Source organism: Diuraphis noxia, unplaced genomic scaffold (genome assembly GCF_037042655.1).
Source record: "Diuraphis noxia isolate RWA-SAM2 unplaced genomic scaffold, SU_Dnox_SAM2 contig0003, whole genome shotgun sequence".
Classification (NCBI taxonomy): Eukaryota; Metazoa; Arthropoda; class Insecta; order Hemiptera; family Aphididae; genus Diuraphis; species Diuraphis noxia.
In genome coordinates this window covers 29,275,940-29,288,006 of record NW_028301713.1, presented here as the reverse complement: position 1 = coordinate 29,288,006, position 12,067 = coordinate 29,275,940, and the positions used below count along the sequence as shown (strand labels likewise).

General features: G+C 25.8%; 1 protein-coding gene across 1 annotated transcript in view; it reads left to right on the top strand.

Moving 5' to 3' along the window:
• LOC107172446 (proton-coupled zinc antiporter SLC30A2-like) overlaps positions 1-12,067 on the top strand; it is a 38,325-nt gene that overhangs the window by 13,990 nt on the left and 12,268 nt on the right. The gene's annotated exons all lie outside the window — the stretch shown is intronic.

The window sequence follows — 12,067 nt, the reverse complement described above, 5'->3', positions numbered from 1 at the left end:
AATATTTTATTTTTATCAAAAATAATAAAAAATCATTTTAATCTAACTCTAGAATGGAAATGTTATTGAAATATTTTTTTACATATCTAGTACAAAATTACATAAAATGCATATAAACATACTTAAAAAAGTTGTACAACCAAACATTCATCGCTCACTGATTATAATATTTTTAAAGACAAAAATGATCAATTCACGACTTATATTCGAATATTTTTTACAAGACTGCCTTTTATATCTAATCTAAACCGTCTGGCGATCGCGTCTATATACATTATACATCATAATATGTAAATCAAATTTTTTTCACAAGCTAGTGGTATATAAATACACATTTTCAGATAAATTTCAAATCTTTAACCCTCTCGGTACGCGCATGCGCAACGCAACTTATTATTTTTTAATAGCAACCGGTATTTTTAATACCAATTTCGGATCTACAATTCATTATAAAATGCATAAAACCATTTTTAATTATTTATTATTGGTTACTTTTTGAATAAATTTATTTTTTATAAATTCATTGTTAAATTGGGAACACACGGTATAATATATAGGTACGTGTATACGTATTCGTATTTAATATATCATACCTATATTATATGCGCGGGCATAACAATTATTTAGAATAATATGTAATCGGTGCTTTTATTTCGGTCGTCGTCGTCGGGGGATGGACTCCGTTGCATATTATTGTTAGTCCAACGACAATAATGATTTATATGTACACGCACAACATTATAATATCGTAAAAACCGTTTATTATACACGTGGTGGGAAGAGAAATCGTCGCGGGAAAAATAACACAGTGTATTACTGTCGCAGCGCGCGGCACCACTCAGGTTAAAACGAGAATGCGAGCATCGCCGCCCGTTCATTCGACTGTCGTCCGTCGTCTCGCCTGCGCCACCTTCACCGGTGGTCATCATCGTCGCGCACCTCTTCCGTCGTCGCCGAATTCGATTTATAATATTGTTATTTACACCTCATTTACCTGCCCAGCTAAACGTTTTTTTATTTTATTTATATATTTTGTCGTTTGAATTGTGTTTTGTTTTTCCGTCGCTTAGTGTACCTACCTATATATTATCATCATGTTCGATTAATATCGCGCCGTAGCGTGTGCCGCTCGTGGTCCAAAGTATTTCGTTATTTCGCGTTTTTCAATATAATAATATTCTTTTTCTCTGCACGGTTTTAATTATATTCTGATCATATTATTACATCATTATAATATATAGGCACGTATAGGCGTGCTGTTATACTGTAAAACTGACCGAAATCGCGTTGATCATCCCGCGTGGATCGTTTGAATACAACTGCTATTCGAGTAAGTCTTTTGGCAATCTTTTCTTTTTTAGATAATATATAATATAATTATTGACAGCTGCGTCAGCGCTGCAACCCGCGTGCTGCGGAGCGTAAGTTTTTCTTTGGGCATGATTTTATTTTTCATCCAGACTAGTTAATTTTTAAGGTATTTCAGTGTTAAATATTTGTGTGTGGACAAAAAACAAATTACTCTATTCGAAAATACGCTACTTGCCTCTCATAAGTTTCAAATATTTAATATGATATTATATATATCATATATTATCAACAGTTTAGTTCATAAAAGTCTTATAGGGTTGTTGTATTTTCAGATTTAAAATTACAATTATTTTAGATGAATTTTTTTATTACACTGTACATCACGCTAAAATACAATGCTGTACATGGTTAGCTAAAAGTGATTAAATCATTTTTACAGTGGCTTAAGAATAAATTATTTTAAATAAATATCAATATTTTAACGAGAAACATTATCAATTGTTCTGTTGATAAACGAACTTTATAAAACAATTATTTTACATTTTCTAACACAATTTAATTCATTTGTTTTACTAGAAATCAAACTTTATATTACCTAATTTATTTGTGTGGGTGATGTAACTGTATTATTATAGTATAAAAATAAATAAATTTACTTTAACATCAAATTAATAGAACATATAAGAAAAGTAAAGCAGAGGCATCTATATTGCAGTTTGCCAGTATGACATACATGTGGTTAGGTTGTGGTAACAGTGTTCAATAAAATTTGATCAAAACTATTAGCTAAATAATAAATAGTAAATAATAACTATTTTAACTTTTTACGATAAAAAATAATGCATACATTTTTAACATTAAAATAAATTACATTTAACTTTACATCGATATATTTGGACCTAATTTATCCGATCAATTCTGTTTCAAAAAAAAAAAAACGATGGGAATTGAACTACAAATTAGTTCATAAATTGATGATACAAATATTTAAAAATAATTTATATTGATTAAGTATATATGCATATTTCGAAGAATTCTAATGGTTTTTAAATTTTGATTTTGAGAATGTCTATTGTAAAAAATATTTTACTTATTATTTTAAAGATGGATAATTGTAACATACCAATATTTTTTACGTATTTTAAGTACATACTAGCAATGCGCAATTTAATATTTATTCTGGTTTCCTGTTATTATGGAATTTTTTATTCAGATATATTATACGTATTTAGACACTAATTATTTGCCTTATACATAATAGTTAAGCTACAAGCAATTAATATTTTGATATTAAGTAAAGTTATGTTATTCTTTATGACGTAACTTGTCATTAAGAAAATAACCTGTATTATTTTTCCAGTTTGGAATTTGATTTAAACTAGTGACTGTTTTAAGAAAAAGTTAAATGATTTATTTATTTATAGTGGCATTACGGATTACTTTTTCTTTCATTTGACTATGTTTGCTGTTTATAAAGATAGGTAAATAGAGAGTTTTATGTATCCGGAACGAGTGTCAACTTTTTCATTTGTAAATTTACTCTCTCCTTAAAAACAATAAGATTATAAATAATGTAAAGTTATGAAATAAAAATAAAAGTTCATCACATTATGGTACACTATTAATGTATAATATACTACAGTTTAATTTAGCAATTATAATATTAAATGTATTTTCTATGAAAATTGTATCTTAAGTTTTGATAATAAATTATAAATAACTACTATATGTTTGACAAAATATTTTTTTAAGCTTTTATTTTATTATATAATTATTTAGTTGTAAGCCTACTAGTAGTACCATATAAATCTTTAATCTGAGAAAAAGAGCTTATCGGTAATCTTAAGTTATTTATACTGAACAAATAATAATACTTTGGTAATACGTATAAAATGGGTATGCTGATACCACAAACAAATTTTGGATAGATTTTATATATTTTTTTTTTATGTTAAACAATTAAAACAAAATATTAACCCGAACGAGATTTTTTGTTTCATATAATCCCTATTTCTTGATTGCATGCCGCAGGAATTAGGTATTCCTATCTATGTTATTTTACAATAGTTTTACGTGCCTAATTGAATTAATAACGTTTCTTACCTTATATTATGGTATTATATATAAAATATGGTATTGTTTAGCCACTTTTATTATTGTTAGATATGTTAAATTGTTCCAATTTGTTATACTAATTTCGTTATATTTGACTTGTAATATGAAACTTAATTTATTTAACACAATATTATCATAACATACGTAACAATATTAATTCATAACTATTGTATTTCAATCATATATATATATATATAGAAACATTTTCATAAAATATACAGGGTACTGTGATTAAACCAGTCAAACACTTTTTCTTAAGTCTGAATTCTAAGAAATTAATTGACTGTGAAAATTAATTGATCACTTTATATGACGTATTAAATGTTTTAATCTACCTATAGTAAGTGATATTTTGTATTAATAGCTGCGCACATGTAAATATTGTTTGTTAGATTTTAAGGGAATTAAGTATTAACACTTGTATAACAGAACTTATATTTTAAAACTACAATTAAAATAATACCTACATGTTTAAGAAATTCTCGCACTTAAATTTTTTTTTTTTATTGAACTAAAAAAACATCAACAACAAAGGCTATTAGTTTTTTGTTAAGATACAATGTTAAGGATATTATAATGTTTATATGATGCTAATTACATATGGTTACTATTTAAGTTAATGTTACAATTTTTTTTTTTTTTATCAATATGTTTAAATTTTGTTGTATAAATCCGATCCTTTGAGGAAGGCTATCATGTTCGATGTGGTCTCGTTGCTCGGTCCCAGAGCTCCATACAAGTAGGGTGGAATGTTGTATTTCTCCAAAACTTCTGAATATTGATAACACTCTGTTATTATATGTTTCACAGTTAGTGTAACCCCGCAGGCTGCACATTGAGGGGGTTCTTCTTTGACCATGAGGTGTTTATATGTCATCCTTGTGTGGCCTATTCGGAGACGATTTATAATAATTTTTTCTCTTCTGCTGAGATATTGATTTTTCCAACTTAGGATTGTGTTTTTTATTTCATTGAGTTTGGTCCGTTGTTTTGACCAGTGCGTTTGCCATTTTATTAGTGTATTGTTTTTAATTTGGGTTTGGCATTTAAATTTTATTTATTTTACAATATGCACTTCTTTAAACAGTACCAAATTTAAAACATAGTGTAAAAATATTTTAGGAGACTATAGTTTTAATTTAATGTTTTTGTAAAATAATTAAACATTATTTTATATGACGTATTCACATTTTTAATATTTTCTAACAATATTATGATTGACAAATGGGAGTAAATATAATTTTAAAATTTGTTTTCACAAAAATTAAATTATACATTAAATGAATGATAATTTAGACTAATTAAGTAATGAATGTTGTCTATTAAATTATCACACTAAGTACTTATTTTGGTTGATGATAAATTATAACACTGGTCGCTGATCAACTTGACACGAGTGGTATATAAGATCTTTAAAAAGTAAAGTGGTTTTATTTAACACTTTGAATTTCTTTATAATAGGTATTAAAACGGGATTTGTTAGTTGCCCTTAACTAAATTCTTAGATAGCCAGATATTTTTTATCAATGTTTAAGAGAAAAAAAATATTGCAGTTAAATTAATATTACCATAGAATTATTTTTAAAATACCTGAATAGAATAATTGTATATTTTGTTTGTAAATTAAAAACAACTCAAAAAAGTATTAACTGATGTCATTATAATTTAATTAAGGCTACGTGCATTAAGCATAAAATATCCCAAAAGCTTATAATATTGAAATATAGAACATAGCATATATTATCATAGGCAACCACCTATGATTATGATTTAAATTTAGTTATTTTATTTAATTAGGTATTTGTTACAAATTTATATTTTAAAATTTAGTGCCGTTTAATATCTTTTATATCGTTAAATGAATTAATATAGGTACTTCATTGAAATATTTCTATTTGTGTTCTGTCATTTGAAGATAAATACATCATATGATTATAGTTAAAACAAGGAGGGTAATGTTTATTTATATAATTAAATACTTACGATTATTACCTAGCTGTGGCTCTCAGCCTTTTTCCTTGAGGTCCCACTTTTTAGCTATCCAGTAAGGGTTTTTTTAGTCATACTGTTAATATTGGAAATGGATGATTTTAATGTTTATTACGCTTGTATTACACATAATTGTATTTGATGATCTATTTAGATACCTATTATATTTTTAAGAACAAAACGAAAAATAATTGATTTTCTTATATTTAATTTTTTAATTTTTACATAATTATTTGCAATGTATTTTATACTACGTAATAATAATTATAATAAAATATTATTTACCCCGAGTAGTTGGAGCTGTATCATAAATAATAAAAAAAAAATTAAATTTTTAAACAATTATTATGATTGTTAACATTAATCTTTATCTTACAATATTTTATCTTATCTAAGAATTACTTTTGATGAAGTTGAATCTCACGACTTCCTGAAATTTTTTGTACGATTTTCAGATTGGAAAATATTTATCATGGGTTTTATATGATACCGCAGTGGTAGTGGTGAATTTGAACTTTATTCTTGGGGGAGGGGGAGCAATATCCTATTAACATTAGGCTATTCGATATTATTATTACTATTCACTATTCGCCCTTCATATTAGAATACCAATTAATATCAACCCATTTAGGCAAATAAAGTTTTTAACAACGCATAATGACAAATAAACCCAAAGTTCTTAGGGAGGGTCGTTACCATTGTGCGTCATTCCTAAACGCCACACTGCACAATACGTCATTAATACATTAATACAAAATTGATGTTTTCAATAATTTATATTACAGGTTATTACATTATTATAAAGTGACAACATCGGCAACATGTTACAACTAGATATGCTCTTTAGTCTTAATAATATATTTTGCTCAAATAAAGAATGTTCTTTGTTTCTTGGTGATTAAATGAAAAAAGCTAATATGCACGCTTGAAGAATAATACATATAATTAATATTACAGTAGTGCTAGCTGAAATCTAACTCTCAAGATAATAATAAATATTATACTGCGTTTATATTATTATCCAACCTATACTCTTTTTCTAGTATAAAATAGGTAATCATATTAAATAGAGGTGTCTCAGATCCCTGGTAGCAAATTTGAACTTCAGGGGAGTCAGAAAAAGGAAAAATTCCTTGGTAATACTTAAAATAATAAAGAAAAACAAAAAAATATATGGATTTTTTTTAAATGTTGATATTATTTTATTAATTAAGTAATAAATATAATGTGTAATGTTTTTCTAATCACAAATGAGTTCAATATGATTTATCAAAATTTAAACTATGCTTTGATTTTTTTACAGTCAACATTTTATAAATATTGAACTTGTATTTAATAAAAATCTTACATTGTTTCCAAATGTTAGATATTGTTAAGCATATTGAGTTCTAAATTTAATAGGTACCTACTCACAATAAATTACATTTTAACGAATTAATGTATTACTTGAAAGATTAAAAAAATGTGTATTAATTGGATTGCGTGTTCTATGATATAATATATTATATTCAATTTAAAAATAATAATCATATAGCTGGTACTGCAGTCTTATAATGTTTTGATGATATAATTATTAGCTCGAGAGTATTTGAAGAAGGTATATACGTAAGTTATAATTTATTTAATGTTATAATCCTAAAATTGTATGTATATTTTTTAAATATTCATGTATTTTATAAATGCTATTTTATGTGCGCTTACATTTTGAAATAGCTCCATATAGTCCAAATTACATGGTTTAAATCTGTTGTCTAAAATAAACAAATTATTATGTACGAAACTCTTGCTAAATATTTTACGGTTAAATACATACTGCAGTTAAGTGTGAATTTATTATAGAAGTTCCGGAGCATATTATGTATATAATCATCTGCGTGACCAGTTTATTAGTCTGCAAAGGTGCAATTGAGTAGGTAGAGGAAACTATAATTTTGATCGAAATATATGATATTATCGCCGATACCTTTACTAATCGATAAGTGGTGATCACGCGTATTTTTTACTCCTAGATTTAGTTATTGTCTTCGACCCTAATCGTTCTCAATTAACCTGCATGTCTTGCAGTAGTGTGGTGAATATATTTTTTTTAGTTAAGCTACAAGTAATATAATTTTAAGATAATACCATTATAATAATATAGCTTTCTCCCCGTCGGTATATTACCTATCTATAAATCATTATAATATTTTATCATCCCGACAACTGGACGGCGGCCAAGACCTTCGAATTCACGACGTCCGATAATTTTGTATTATTAAAATACTAACCCACTTTCCTCATTTTTTCGGTGCCGTTTGAATACGCATAATATAATTTCGTTTAATTTGTTTACATATTTGTATATCGAGAGTCCACCACCGTCCGAAAACCGCGCCTAATCAAACGCCATCACTGTACTCCATTATAATATGTATACCTATTTATGTATTTATATGCTATACATAAATATATAATACACTCTCGTCCTTAGTGCACATTTACATTTTATTTTTTACTGCTTATGTGTATAGAGAGTAGAGACGTCGACAACCACGGATATCCGGCCGTGGTAACTAGATCAGCAGTGTCCATTATACAAAATTTACTGACCAAATAATAATCGCTTCGGCCGAATTCCCAAAATGTATCACATATACCTATAATACACTCTAGCATCTCTATTAGTGGGAATGACGTTGCGATATATAATTTACATGCCACCATAACAATGCAGACGCGTTTGGAGGGGCGTGGTGAGCATTTACAGACGGATGAGGTTTATAACTGAATTTTAGGGGAGATTTAATTTCTAAAGGCATTAAATGTAATATTTTTAATTATTCGAAAAATTCAATTAACCACTACACTCAACCCCCCCCCCCCTCAAAATATATAAACTATTTTGTTATCTTTACCATGGATATTACCTAATGACTATTGTACAATAAAAATAATACACAATATAATAGTATAAAATATATAAATTACAGTTAATAATAATGAATGGATAATATCACTATATAACAGTAAAAAAATCAAGTGCAGGTAGTAAGTACTTTTTGATTTTAAAATTTTTTATCGAATGCATTTGGTAAAATAAAATATTTTTATGCATGAAATGTGATTGATCGAACAGAGATCAAAAATTGTAATAATTTTCAAAGTTTCAAAGTTTCCTAGAAAATGATTATGTTTATGTCTTATGTGCTATGGCTTACATCGAGTATTCCTATACAATAATGTTGTATGTGTATATTGTTATGAGATTATGAGATTATGTTGTGATCATCGACCCATGTGTAAAATATTCATAACAATGTCTTAATTAATGTAATAAATTCCAATTACAAAGTCTTTTTGTTATGTTATACACATTAAGTAACAGCAAAATGAAGATAATTCATTTTTAATTGTTTTTTAAATATTGATTAGAACAAAAGTTAGGTATTTAATTTTTCAGGTTTTTCTGTTACGCCTTTTATATAAAAATAAAAAGTGAGAATTACTAATATTAACTACCTATATGCCAATAGGCTATGATGTTACTAACAAATAAAATATGTATTACAGTGGTGATTGTAAGCTTGTTAATTGTTATATCATCAATAATCCTTACATATTCGTATAATATGTATAAAACAATATGTTAAAGATTTAGTAACAAATCAACATTTCATATACAGAGTTAACTGCAGAAATTAATACATTTGATAGAAAATAAAGCATTATATATTTTGTTTCAGTATGTTTGATATAAAATAGAGATTAGGAATTCAACAATTTATTTGATTTATATTGAATGTGTAGTTTTTTAGAAAAATATAATATAATATTTTGCATATTAAAAGAAAAAAAAATCGATGACAGTACTGGCGTCTAGCGGTGACCGCAACCGCAAAATCACTATAATAATATTATATTGTTTGCAATCGTTGTCCACCACCACGTTCTCTCTTCCCATCTCTCACGAGTATATAATCTATTCTGTGATATTACTATTATAAAATCGTAGGGCCTGTTTGCTGATAGTATGTATATACAATAAAATGCATGGATACAGTATGGTGGCTATTTTCGCTTGTTTATCGCGCCTGTAGTCTGTCGTGTTATTAATACGTGACTATAATATACAGTACAGCCAAAGAAAGACAGAAAGTGTTTTTAATTTATTTTTTATATATTATAATATATTATATTATAATGTGTGTAGGTCCGTGTTAACACACCACACCACACCTTCGATTTTTTTTTTTGACATAATACCGTTATGACTTTGTTTGAAAAATACAATACTCGCTTGTAATCTATGTAAGTAAACAAATATTGTTGTATATAATATGATTTTATAATTAATATTAAAACAAACACCAATCAAAAATTTGTATAATATTTTCCATTACTATGATGTAGGTGGTCATCCGTTGTTTTACATATTAGCTCGAATTATCGTGTTAAACGTGGTCTTTTGTTTTTATTTTTATTCGACTTCTAAACATTTTTTTTAAATTTACTATTCATTTTATCACTGTTGATCGATAATAATATTACAATAAAATTATATGCGATTAATAATTATAATGTGCAATTGTTATGTTATCGAGCTATTCAAAATTATTGCTTATTTTCATAAAGACATCAAAATAACGACTAATAAAATTACTATATTAGTTACTAACAGCTGCGTTGTTATACATACAATATAATATACAAACTAAAGTTTATCACATAGTTTAGTACAGATAGTAGGTGTTGTATATTTATACGATAAACAAGAAAATTGAAAAATATAATTGAACTTAACACAGATAAACTGACGAATAGGTAGATACAAGTAACTATTGAAGTCTATTAATCAAATTAACCATTTAGTCGTTAGAAGTGATCATAACATTTTATATAATGAATTAAGTAATTTCTATATATAGCGTATATTATATATACAATTAAGTTTATATGCAGTGTTTATCTCATACCTATACTTTCCCGTATATACAGAGTGTCTTACAGTGTTTGCCAATAACTATTTTTCAATTGGTAGGTACCTACTCAAATATTTGTTATTGGCTTACTAAAATCCCAAACGAAAAATCTTTAGAGCCAATTATTCTATAGACTTAATGTTTGCTTGCATTTGAAGAATTGAATTATTAATTTCTATTTAAAATCATAACCGAAGTTATAACGTTTAGGAAAGTAACGAGTAGAACAGTATAAAATATGTACAATATATTATGTCGTTAGGAACTGACACATTTGTCGTTTATTAACTATAAATACAATTTAAAAACAATTGATTTTAATGAGAGTTAAAATTAGACTGTATTTACCTATTTTAAAATAAAGTGTTGAACATATATTATTTGTATTTGTAATACACTTTATAATATTGTCATTAAAATGTCTAATACATAAGTGTTAGAAACGTTAAAAATAATATAAAAACGAACTAGATATACAAATACATTGGTAAGGTGTATCACTGTATTTAATACTAAACTTAATAATAATAAAATGTTTGTTGTCATTCCCTTCAAAAAGTTAAATTAGAAAAGTGATTTATGTGATAGAATCACAAGTATTTTTTAATTTTTGTTATACTTATATATTTTGTAAAAATAAATTTAATGTGTATTTTAAAATTATACAACTAGATTTTAATATATATTAATTTTTTTTAAATTTTAATTAAAACTTGATTTTGTATATATATTTATAATTCGAAGATAATACTATAAATATATTTTCAAATAATAATTTATAAATTAAACTATACTGAAAATATTTAATTTAATATTAATCGTATAACCAAAATTGAAGAAAAAAAACAGGTGAAAATAATATAAGATCTTCTTATCATTTTGAGTTTATGGTGCTTTTTAAATAACTTGTTTATCCTCGACTCTCATTGAAGGTCAAGTAGTCTTTAAACACTTCAAGGAAGTGGCATTTTTGGTAACATTTATATTTGTGCATATAAATTGTATCATAATAAACGACAATTATATACAGAGAGCTCTTGTAAATTGGATAGATCTTGAAATAAGATTAATACATTCACAGACCACATTTCAATATGTATTTAGTTTGATAATTTAAACACTTATTTGCTAATAAAACTTGTAAAATGCATGTAATTAATTTTAATGTAAACAATTTGATATTTTTAGTAAATATTTAGGTAATAATTATTATTTACTAATTGAAATTAATTAAGTAGAATTCACAATTACCTATTTATATTATGTTGTTATAAAACTGATGTGTTTTTTCTTTTAACTTTAAATGTATTTTTCAATTATAATGAGATGAAGGGAAATAAAACAATGATTATAAAAAATCGTATCGTGATCCATTTTAAATAATTATGATAGCGTATGGTCGGGTAAAACATTTCAGATATTTAGTGGCGAAACTATTTGTGTAAACTGGTGACATGATGATCATTTTTTAGAACAAAAATCTATAATATTTTGACAGTGTTTTTTTCTTTTTATTTTACTAGAAAATCAGAAATTATCTAATAGGATTTTTAATCATTTTTTTAAAAATTTGATTTTTATTCTTAAAGAATAAAAGAAAATTATTATTTCTTATGATAAACACCATCCTGGTAAAAAAAAAAAAAAACTAAACTAAACCGTATTTGGTATTATTCTGTTTTTATTAGCTAAAA